The 12,539-nt window shown below is 38.3% G+C and overlaps 1 long non-coding RNA gene across 1 annotated transcript; it reads right to left on the bottom strand.

Annotated features, from left to right (window-relative positions):
- On the bottom strand, positions 1–12,428 carry LOC133666677 (uncharacterized). The gene is made up of 2 exons (XR_009831154.1): positions 8,092–12,428; positions 1–7,928 (listed from the first exon to the last, which is right to left on the bottom strand). It is a non-coding gene; the product is annotated as an uncharacterized LOC133666677 (long non-coding RNA).
- Positions 12,429–12,539: the final 111 nt, after the last annotated feature.

The raw sequence follows: 12,539 nt of genomic DNA, 5'->3' as shown, positions 1-12,539 counted from the left end.
TATCTGTGAAAGTATTTTATATTTTCAAGATATCTTGATATCGCATTAACGAGGTCGAGAGAGTACACTCAGCTGGTTATACTTATAATACAAATCAGAGATTGGAGGGTATCTAACGAACGTTCGATTGTTTCCATAACACTCGATAAATTCCACTTCTCGCGGAATTCTACTGCCCCATTCCACGTTGCAACCGCATCTCGCTTTCTACTCGCCTCGTTCCGCTCGACAAAAGGAACCAACATCACAGACGGTCTTTTCTCCCGTCCAAATTCCATGGATTCCATTCTCGATTTTCAATCCTGGCATTCCCGCCGATTTCGACACCGATCTCGATTCGCCAAACTATCGTGAATCGGTGATCGATACACGACTGCTGTAGACTCGAACAATGGGCTCGAATCCGTGGACTTGAAACGGGCCGGAGAATGAAAAACGCACACGATTTACAATGGGCAGTGATAGGTCTCGAATCGAAATGCTGTTTCTCTCTCTCTCGTGGAGGGACGAAGTGACGAATAGAGAGATATCCTTTTTGTCACTGCAACGAATTTTAACGACCAGTTTGGATTAGATTTCGCTTCCTGGAAATTGGCTATTCGAGAATGGAACTGTACGATCGATGTTAGTTAATTAGCGGAAACGTAGTTCTGATTCTAAAAGGTAGTTTTGTATGGTTCGTGAATAGCTTAATTAGATCCTGTCTGAAGGGAAATTCTGAAGAACGAACACAAACGTGAGATACCAGTGTTTCTGCCTTCTTTGATATTCGTTTCAAAAGCGTTAAATTAATAGGCGTCGACTGATAAAGGTCAGAAACGAGTCAAAATTATGCGTAATATTTAAAATGACGGTGGAGAATTATATCGTAGGATTAAGGGTAATGTAAAATGTATTCGGAATCGAAAGTTCGTTTTCTGAATTGAAATATCGCGAACACGAGAAAAAAAAATCAAAGAGACATTTGTTTATTAGATCGTCAATAGAGAGTGAAGCTTTTCTGCCTATTCTGATCAGTGTAATTCCAGTAATGGTATCACTTCGTGAACGGATTCCATTGAAATTCCACGCGTGTGAATCGCGGCGTAGATGAGCTGCATGCTTTTCATAAATGGCGCCCGATGAAATCTTATTTCGATGCTTGGAGAGACGTCTAATTTTCGCGAAGTTAAGTTTCGCGAAAAATTTCATTTCGATTGCTTTTATGGAAAGGATATAAATTTACCATCATTCGAATTTATTTTATTATTTATTATTTTATTATTTAGAATTGTTTTACTCGCTTGTTTTGCGAATAGATTTTTCAACGATTTAAAAATACCCGATAAATCAACTGATATATTACGGAAGATATTACGGAAATAAAATTGATGATTAATATTTGTTTTAATTAAGAATAAAAACGCAGATTCACTTTTTATTCCACGAGAATATTTTCGTGGATTACGATCAATTAAATTACACGAAGGAAAAAATTTCTATTTTAATCAAACTTGCACATATGGAATGTTGGAATATGTTTTCTCGTTCGTATATCGTTCGTTCTGTACGAGAGATGTAATTTCTGAATTTTCCGATATTCTCTAATATTTGTTCAACATATACGCGTGGACAGTGTTGTGAAATATTTCTAACTTTTTCCTAGCACGCGTGATACTGTGATATCATCGTTTTATAGCCTCCGCCTGTTTGTTTTAAAAATGAATAAATCGCTATAACACGGATTGAATAAATGCGATGATACTTAAGAAATTCAGTTTTACGATATCAAGAATTTTACCATAAATTATATAACAAATTATATATACATCTATAATTAAAGCGATAACAAAGAACGTCTTAAAATGCGCAGTGATCAAATGAAAATAATAATTCCCCGTACCCCGATTAACTCGATCAATGAAGCGCATTAAACATTACGTAAACTACATAACGCGATAAGTCACACTTATATAGTGATGTAATCGTGGCTATTCGATCGAAATTCTGAAAAGAAAATTTCAAGAGTTCAAAGTTCAGTGGCAAATCACTAAGAATCCAATTTTTAATCGATCTCGCAATCGATCGTTTCGAAATTTATTTTTCATCACGCATCCGCGAACGGGACGGAATTTTCTTTTAAAAAAAAAAATCGATCGGATAATTAATAAAACAGCGACTTATTGCGCGCGGCCGACATTCCTGAAACGCCGATCTACATGAATCACACGATGTACGCCGTGATACGGATCGGCGTTCACGTGTCGGCGAAACGTATCTCGAAATCGACGTGCATCTCGAAGGATGCACGGCTCGTCGATTACGCATACAATGGGATCTCGATCCTATTGTGCGATCGCGATTTCCTCGGCTCGTCATCGATCACGGACCAAGTCAAATCCGGTCGACCGAGAGAGAGACGATCATTAGGAGCGAAAAATTATCTGGGATAACGGGATGAAAAAAAAAATGGGGAGAAGTTAAGAAAAATCGAGACAAAAGACGATTTTTTTTCCGAGCTGTGAACGATAGGAACGAGATGCGATTCGAGAACTCGTCTGTCGAGTTAACGTTCCGGCAAAGAGGGGTTAATTACAGGAAGGGACAGACACTCTCTGGGAAAGAGTTCCGCTTTGCAGGCTGTTTCACCGGTTAACCCATTCCGATCGATATCCGGAACAGTCTCAAGTATTTAATCACGTACTCGATGTTGCGATACTCGGTGGCGAGGCATAAGATAACGTCACACAGAGATGAATATTAATTATAAAAGTATAAAAGCAACCGCGTTCAATTCGAGATAACTGTTAAATTTAAAAAATTTCCTAAAAAAGAAAGATCGAGTAAAGAGATATAAAGATCGTCAGATGCAAATGAATCGTTGGATAAAAATCTGTATGCATAACTGTTCCAATCACTGGTTCTTTTCAAGGATTGCTCGTAGGGGATGATGATGGTTCTGCACTCTTGGAGCACGCATGCGTGAAGAACATCGTAAACTAGGGCAGATAACTTTGTTATCGTTGCCGCGATTCGAAGACGTCTAACTCGAGATAAAGCTTATTCATTGGCTTCTCCGCGTTCCTCGATGTCTCTCTGAATCCGTGGAGATCTATCGCGATCGATCTATCGCGATTTATGAATTGCTTATTCAACTCGAGTTCCGAATAGGAAATTGATCGAGTTTCCCTTCAGTTATTCCATCGTTTTCAGATCGACTCTATATTTATTTACATTGGAAGAATTTTCTTTCAAAACGGATAAAGATTTCTTGGTGGATCGAGGATAATAAAAAAAATACTCGATCGATATTCGTAATATTCGATTTATTTGTGTTTTTTTTTTCGTGATTCGGATAAAAAAATCGCGACGAATGAAAACACGACGAAGACAGAGAGGAAAATTGTCTCCATTAAATGAATGGGTTTCTACGATACACTGTAATTTTGCGAAATTTATCGGCGTTGTTAAATTATCGTTAATTCAGTAACGAGTATCGTACCGTAGCATTTATGGAAATTCCCATATTTTTTTCATCCTCTCTAATGCTGGTTTCCCATGCAGAGATAATGTATCCACAAGATACTTTGGTAACCGTGTTATCATTCCATTTTCTTAATTGAAAATACTACCAAGCCACGGTATAATTCCGTTTTCATTCTTTGCGTTACGCTTCGTTATTTGCTCCGCCTCGTTTTCTCAGAAATTTATTAAAAAAGATTCGCTATAACACGTTAATACGCGAAATGTGTAGTTCGCGGCAGGAAACCAAGTTCGGTCGCTTTATTAATATTAATTAAATCAATTTGCATTATCCGTTTCCGCGCAACCAATCTCCTCGTCCATTTTTAAAATCTTTTCCACAACAATTCTATTCCCTTTGATCCCATTGCACAAATAAGAGAGGACGTAATTATAGATTTGATGATATAACTAAATTGGTGCGTATATAAAATTTCCTCTGTTATCGAATAAAATTTTAATACGAAAAATAATAATTCATAATCGGGCATGATTTAAATCCCCACCCCGTTGGAATATCAACTTATCCTATAAATGGGCCTTTGCACAGACGCGTGACGACAAAGACGAAATTCTGAGGAATATGTCAGAAATATCGCGTTGTTCTTCGGTCGACGTCGTAAAATTTTAATGAAAAGTCCGAGGGAGGCGGGCAACGAAATTCGATGGAGAGGTAAACTCCCCGTAAGGCCGTGAATTCCAAAGGAAAAGGAACGATCCCACGCACTATCGTTTCGTTTTACGAGCGCTCTTCTTCGTTACTCGAGTTCGAAATTCGTAAGGTTTAGGTGGGCAGTTTCGGTGGTTCGACGAGAAGAAGTGATCGTGCAAACATTTCTCCTTTATCCGCCGTTAATTAAACCTCTATCGGGGAGATAGGAGAATAATAGAGAGAGTAGAAAGATAAGAAGAGGATGAAATGAGCGAACTTTGCCTTTTGAAGGAGGTAAGTTATAGAGACGAGTGAAGTTCTTTTCGGCGGAGAGGCGCGAGTTTATTAAATTTTCGAGTCTAAGTTTCCTATAAGCACATCCTCTCGCGTATCATTTCTCGAAATCTTTCTCCAAAGATTTTCATACGTATTGTAATTTCATAGAAATTTCACGAATGAAAAGAGAATGTCGGGCCGAAAAGGAAATTCGAGAGTTTCGAAAGTGCATGCAATGAAAGGCGAAACGATCGTAGATTTCGATCGTTCCTTCGAACTTTTCTACTTCTTCAGGCGTGAACGTAATGGCGGCATAATTCCATCTTAATTAATTGCACCGGGTTTCACGGGCCCCTTCCGGTACCGATGAATCTTCCGGTCAGATTGACGATCGCCTTTCGGTCTACTGGCTTCTTGAATAAAGCACGGAAACAGGTGGTAGGCTGACAGAGGATGATGAACGGTACGCAACCGAGTGTGGCCGCATGAGGCAACCGCGCGAAAATTTAATCTGGAATCTGGCAAAAATGTGAAACATAGTCAGCTGTTGCGATCCTTGGATGCATGACAATTTTTATTGCTGGAGACCAGTCCAAGTTAAACTAATATCAATTAACTTTAATATCAATATTAGACGCAGAGAAATGTTTTCTTATTCTATATATCACACCATCATTAATGCATTGCCCTGAATTTTAATAACGCGTGCCACGTAACAACTAATAGGCGTTTTTGTCGCGTTTCATTCTATACGTTTGCTCCAACGTTCTTTTTTTTTTCCCCCAACGAACGAAGGAAAAATCATTCCCGTGACCGGTCTCCTTATTTGCAATGTAAAGTGCGTCGATGCGTCGATTGCGGCAAGAAGGAGAAATTGCAAAAAAAGGGAGGGGAAGAGGGGAAACATATTTGTTGGAAAAACATGGCGATTTTTAATTAGGATTAGGTGAAACGCGATTCCCCGTTGACACGAGCCACGTTCCAGAGGGTTGGCGGAATCGTGACTTTCGATCGTGGAATTCGCTGTTTCTCTCCGCCAGGGAGCCACGAGCTCGCATCAATTAACCCAGTTTCTTTTTCACGCGAGCAACGACGTCGCTTCTGCGCGAAATACCGGCAACGGATCAAACTTGTCGATGTTGAAATTTTAAATGCAGGTTAATCGACGTATTCGGCCAGAGAAACGTCCCTGTTATTAACATTCGATGTCGAACAAATTTGGAACAGCTTATACTCGTGACGCGACGTGGTCTTGGCGAACTTTCCTATGTAATTAACAAAAAAAAGAAAAAAAAAAGGTCTGATCGTAATAAATCCTTCGTTTCGAACTTTTATTAAAGCCTGTTGCAAAATTTGTAGAAATTTTCTCGAAGCGATTCAATTGCTCGCTAATTTTTTGTCATGGCCCATCTGAAGTCGGGGAAAAATTTCCTTAACGAAAAGAACAAACCCCCACTCTGAAATCTATTCGCCACGCGAGCACGACCGGTGGAAATTTTAATAGACGACCGAAAATAACCGTGCATAACGAACCAGCCCCGCCGTGTTTAACGTTCAAATCCGCCATTAAGATTCCTGGAAGCATACCCTGCTCTGAATATAACGAGCATATTTTTCCCCGCGTCACGGTGAAAAGCGAAAAAGTGCGTAACCTCGAACGACAAGTGTCGAGTCGTGGGGAAGAGTCGAGACGAGACGCGGTCGTCACTTTCGATATCCGTGAGAAACACAGGAGGCGGGCATGTGGGCGATTCCGCTTTCGTTTCGAAGCAGAATTTCTGTGTCACGATCACGAGTAATCCGGATACGCGTGCACGATATGTTCGTCAGTCATCGAATATCTACTAATTCAAGGCCGGTCGGTTCGCACAGCCAGAGGTCCTTGATCGGTTTTGCAACGATCGCGTGTATATCCGTGAAAGCGAATTCGTGCAGTTCGCTGCTTTTTCACGGACAAACGTCTTCTGGGAAAACGTGACACGTTTCGTTCGTGACCATTTTTATCTATTAGAGAATTTAAGCGTCTGTGTTCGTTCTACGTTCTAGTGTGAATTGAATTGTATATTTTTTTCTTCTTTTTTTTTTATCTAATTAAAATGGAATGGAAGAGAAATTCCATAGAGATATTTTCAATCTGATCGAATGTGTTACACACCCTAAATATCCGACCAATAGGGGTTTCCAACTTTAGCCGGTCAATCGATCCGGTGATAGCTTGTAACCTCGGACGCCGTTAAGTATAGTAATTTGGGCTGTTTATTAAGCGTATGCGAAAGCAAATTTCCAACAAAGTTTTTATCGTGTTTTCCACGTATAACCATGAAAAAAAAATGACCAAAGCTGTATTGCCCTCGCCGAATGTTTCTTCAAATTTCTATTACCAGTGGAAAAATTTATTTATCTATTTTCAAAATGATAATCATCGAGGAAAAATAGAAAATATCTGTATAGTGACTTGGATATTTGTTGTTAAAGATAAACGTAGCCTTGAAACAAAATTCAAATGATGATGAATCTAATTATAAATTATATGAATGCAATTATATGTCTCAAAATAAAATGTTTTCACAATGTTTCTCGTATTTGTCGAATACAGAGAGACGGAGAGTTTCTTGATCGGATGAATACTCGGGTTGAGAATGGAACGAAGATCATTCTATCGTATTGCAAGGATGCGCCATGTTTCTCTTGTGTAAAACGTGAATTGTTAACCTTTAAAAGGAGGAAAGGTCTTCTGTGGAATTTGTTGGCATTGTTGGGACGTGTTATCGAGAATTTAGAAGGACTGTTACGTTTGGGTGGAAACGTTAAGAGCAATTTAATCTTGTTTTCAACGAGATATATTCAAAGCGAAATTAGCATTAGAATTTGTAATAAACTATTTTTTATTTTAAAAAAATTATTCTTCGTTAATCTAATCTTAGTCCTATTAGTCAGAATGAATTAGAAGAATGAAAAATTAACAAGCAGGATAAATACTTTATTATATTAAAAAATAAACAATGCTTATGCAACAATGTGTAATACGATAAAAACGAATAACAAACAACTCGAATATGGTTCGTGATAAAATGGCAACTGAATTTTATGAATGTATTAAGTGGTTACATACAACAATGTACTTACATATATACATAATCCTTCTTATACGGCGTGTTTTATTACGCGGAAATATTGTTTCGTAATGCACTGTTGAATATTTTACTTTTACGACTCCGTCATTTCTTTGGATAATTAACTGAAATAATTGATAGATATTTGGTTGTAAATTGTAATTGTGATTAATAAATACGTTAGAAATATCGACCTCAAAATTTATAATAAAATTATAATTACGTTATTGTTTAAAAATTTATTAAAAATAACTCGATACGCATTATTTAAAATATGCAAATTATCGTCTTCTCGCCAAAAGGAATAAATCATATGCCGAAAGAAAGCAACGTCCTTCGAGTATATCTTCGAGTGTGTAGAGACCAAGTTGAAGTTCAAGCAAGTTCTATAAAAAGTAACATTTATAAATAATAACACGCCCGTTTACCTTGACCCGCGAATACAATTGAAAACGCGACTAAATAAATCGTTTCTAATTTAGAGCATGCATATTGAATTGTAATTAATATTCGAATTTTTCGCGCAAATTTTTCGTTGTTTTCTTTTACCTTCTTCTTTCACTTCTTTTTTTTTTTCTCTCTCTCTTTCTTTCCTCATACTTGGTTCATCGACGAAGCAAACAACAGTTGTGTTTGCACGATCTATTGCGTGGAAATTACGCGACTAAATATTGACAGTATGAAAATTAATTAAAATACTGTGAAAATAACAAAATTTACCGTGGTACCGGCGCAGAGTAAAGCAAGTTACGCTCACGACGTTGCCTTTAGATATTTAATTACTGCAGATCAATCGGCGCATTATCGATCCGTACTTCTCCCGCCTTTTGCTCGTCAATTTCAAATTTCCACGAAACGCAAGGACAGGAATAAAAAAAAAATGCACCTGTTGTAAATATTATGCGTTAAATATCTCCTTCGATATTTTTCAAAAGAGTTTTTTTAAATAATTGCAACCGGCTCGAATATTTTCTCGTTAGAAATACGATAATACGATTATATCGGAGTGCATAATTCTGTATCTGAGAGTCAGACTAGTACAAGCCCATTTTTCATTCAATTATATACTCGTTCGTGCTATCGTTTTACCGTTTTTTCTTTGTCGGAATAACGAAGACCCGTTCACGTTGCATTATTGAATAAGAGATTTAATTTTAGTTGGTATCTCTCTAAAAGTTTGTAGACCTCGTATTTTTACTTACGAAAGAAGCGATCAAAGTTTTCCTTACGTTAAATTAAAAAAAAGGCAATTCTCAAAAACTCTTTTCGCGAGAGTCTGTAAACATCTCGAATATTATTAATTTAGCAAATGTACTTTATCAATCTTCGAATTATTAAACTTATTCAAGAAAAAAAAAACACGATTTTATTTTGCGACAAACTAACAACAACAAGTCCCGACAATTTTTAAACTCGTATATCAAACTTTTAACCAAGTTAGCTACCGTCTGCCCCTACAACGTTCGGAAAGTTCCGATGTTTGCAGTTTAAACGGCCACGTCCCACCCTTTACGATCGCCCGACTCATAAACGATACATGCAAATACGCATGCATGTTCCTCATAATAACTAATAAATTGTGCAATTTACCACGCTGGGTCGTCCATTACCTCTCTGTGCGCCCTCGTTCCGTGCACGTGCACAAAGTGATCGTCGTGATCGTCTCTGTGCGGAGTGGCGGCGTCAAACAGGCGGAAAACTTGTCCTTCGGGGGAGAGGGGGAAAAAATTGAAACCGGTGCACCGGTTTTCGCAATTTTCTCTCTCTCTCTCTCTCTCTCGAAACCACCACGTTCTTTCTCTCGATTCGGCCACGTGACGCTTTGCCAAATTAAACAGCTCGAAGGATCAGTTGTAATTGTCGACAGCGTCGAGCATGTGATTGTATTAAATTATGGAGAAAATTGCGATTTTAACGATTCTTGATTTCTTTTCGCATGGCCGCGTTTCTTAATTCTAGGAAATAATGGATCGAAAAGTGTGTCGTACGATCCATTGGTTTGATCCGTGGAAATAATCAAAAGAGTCGTACATGCGAACAGAGTTCACTTCTGCGAAATATAATTACAGACTGTGAGGATTACCGATCTCAGATCAGTCTGTTAATTCGATTCTGTTAATTCTCGTGCCTTTGCGCGTACAATCTTATCTTGTGTCTTGAACACATTCAATATAGAAACGGGATTACCGATAAGGAGTGGATCAGCTGGTTATTTCGCTCTGAAAAAATAATCATGACAGAGCGTATCCGATCGATAGGAGAGGGGAAGTAAAATTTCGTCGCAACAAAATCGGATTTTTAGAGTCGTGGAAAGATGTTGCAGAATTGCTCAAACGATAATCTCAAATTCGGAATTTAATTTTGTCCGGATGGAACGCTAATAGAAGTACATTTCGAATGTTCTCGCGCGGAGTATGCAACGCGATGGTTGATTGGTTCGATGGTTCGGTGGTCGTCGAGTTTACGAGTTGACTCCAGGTATGAAATTATACTGGTGACGTAATTATGAACTCTCGCACCAGAGTGTCGTTCGAAAATGACGCCTGACCCGTTAGATTCCCATCATTTATGCGAATCGAGTCAATGTAATTGTACGATTACATCAGGCCAAGTTAGTTAGTTAAATGACTGAACATCCTATAGTTATTTACACGTAAAATGATCGTATCAAAATTGCGAAAGTTCAGAATCGTCAACATTAGGGCGTTGAAAAAAAAAGAAAAAAAGAAATTAATGGAAAATTCAACAAATATCATGTATAGCTATAATTATAGGAAAGTAACGGACTTTTGATATTCAAAAGATCAAAAATGTCGAAGGAGCATATTTTGAAGGATGGAATATATTTGGATGTAATATTTCCTCGAAGATACATATCGACATCGTAAAATCTCGCTATATAATTCCATTTCAAAAGAAACCATACGTACCTACGTTTACTAGCAGTAACGCGAAGTTCACGATCAGTTTTCTAACTTGATATATGCTCGAAAGCAAGGAACTATTTTTAAATTCGAGTCGCAATACATTTCTCGTGAAAATCGCGATTAAGAATAGAAAACCCATTTCGTCGCTCGCTGCTCGATGATCGTTTCGCACGAATTCTCGTCTTTCTTTCCCCTCCAGTAATCCTCCATCGATTTTAATCATCCATCTTCGAACGAACATCTTTTATTCCTAGAAAAGGTGTTTCACAAATTCTATATCCACGCGTTTTTTTTTTCTTTTTTTTTTTTCGAGAGGCGAATCCTGTTAAAAGCTCGAACAACATTTTGTTCAAAATGGAAATGAAACGGCCGAGTCGTGATAAAATTGATTTTTCCCCTTAATCGAGTGAAACTGTCGGCTTATCGGTTTTTTTCGTTTCCCAGCAACAGCGGTGAGCTTCGCTCACGTTTTTCCGCTTCGCGCTAATCTCGTTTCTGCCGCGAGTCGCTCCGCTATCGAATCGTGCGTCAATCTTAAGGAAGTCGAGATTTTTCATCGTGATTCCATCTGATATCAAATTTTCTCATCATTTTTCCGTTCGATTGAAAAAATTTTGCAAAATCGTTGATTGGAACAGAGGTGGGCGGGAATGCAGAGATTTCGAATTAAGTCAAATCGAAAATTTCTGCTGGAATCGAGTCGAATTCCAGCAGGGGGGGGACAGCTCGTGACTCGAGAACGTTGAACTTGTTGAGAATTTTATTATGCAGGATTCTTAAAACGTCTGAAAGATCGAGAATCCGAAACCATAGCGGTATTCAATAAAGCTAGTCTTGGAGGATCGTTCGAGTTCTCGAAATTCTTTGGGATCCCGGCATTCTTGAGTCACGAGATTGCTTTCGGCAATCCGATCTCTTCCTGACCCGATCTTAAAGTATCGAGTTCCTGACATTTTTAGATCCTTTCGCGCCACGGAAAAGTTTGTTCGTTGAAACGTCAACGATTTCCCCGTCTTAATCAAAACTGTTGACACCGTTTAAACATTTAATAAATTTCAACGATTAATTAATATCATTTAGACGAGAAGAATTTCTTTTGCAAAAGAAAAGAAAGCTTGAAACAGAGATTTACTTTGTTTTTTAGCTCGAACATCTACGATGTCTGTGCAAGAATTATTTTCTACCGTTCAAATTTCATAAATAATATCCTCCTCGTGTCACGAAACATCCTTAAGACAATAAAACGAGTTACACGAATGAAATCATTCTATCTATTCGTACGTGATCGCGCTTAGTCGTCACTTGCAAAGTACAATTACGCGAACGTTTGACTATCGACGTTAAATAGCCACGCTCCATTTTCCGACGTGCGTTGCATCAAGAACACGTAACGCTTGTGCGGCCAATCCTGCAATGCCTCTTTATATTGCTCACATGCTGTAGAATGTGTTCGAATCAACGCTCGTTTAATCCTAGCCAGCCTTAAATCTATCATGCCATTGTACCGTAATAATCTTCCGTCCAGACGATGGATACCGACTCGCTGGAACTCGCGTATTCATCGCCAATTGCTGATTCCCCGTATCGATTCACTTACTCGCTTCCGATCTATTTCTATTTTATCCGCACACGTCTGATTTTATCGAAACACACTGGCTTCCTCGAAATTTCCCAGGGTAAACGTTCATAATACCAAGTATTTTTGCTGAAACATCTCGAAAGGGAAGATCGTTTTAAAATTCGCAATTGTTAAAAATATCTGTGAAAGGGGAGATATTAAAAAATCTCTCGAGTCCCCAAGTATGACGTTGCAAGGTTGCCAATTTATTTATTTATTTATTTATCGAGATTTGCATACTTTCACGTCGTTGTTCGATCTATCTCCTCCAATGCTATTCCCATTAAACTTACGATATTACGACAGAAACACGGAATGTTAATCTATAAGAGATCATTTCTATTTCCCGGAAATACGAATATTCGCCAATCGCAATGTACGCCAATCGCCTCTGTGTTGGCACCAACCAGAGAGATCGTTCCTTGGATCGCGTTAAGAGTAACACGAGCGTC

The sequence above is a fragment of the Apis cerana genome, linkage group LG9 (genome assembly GCF_029169275.1).
Source record: "Apis cerana isolate GH-2021 linkage group LG9, AcerK_1.0, whole genome shotgun sequence".
NCBI classification, from domain to species: domain Eukaryota; kingdom Metazoa; phylum Arthropoda; class Insecta; order Hymenoptera; family Apidae; genus Apis; species Apis cerana.
This window is presented reverse-complemented; position numbering and strand designations above follow the sequence as displayed.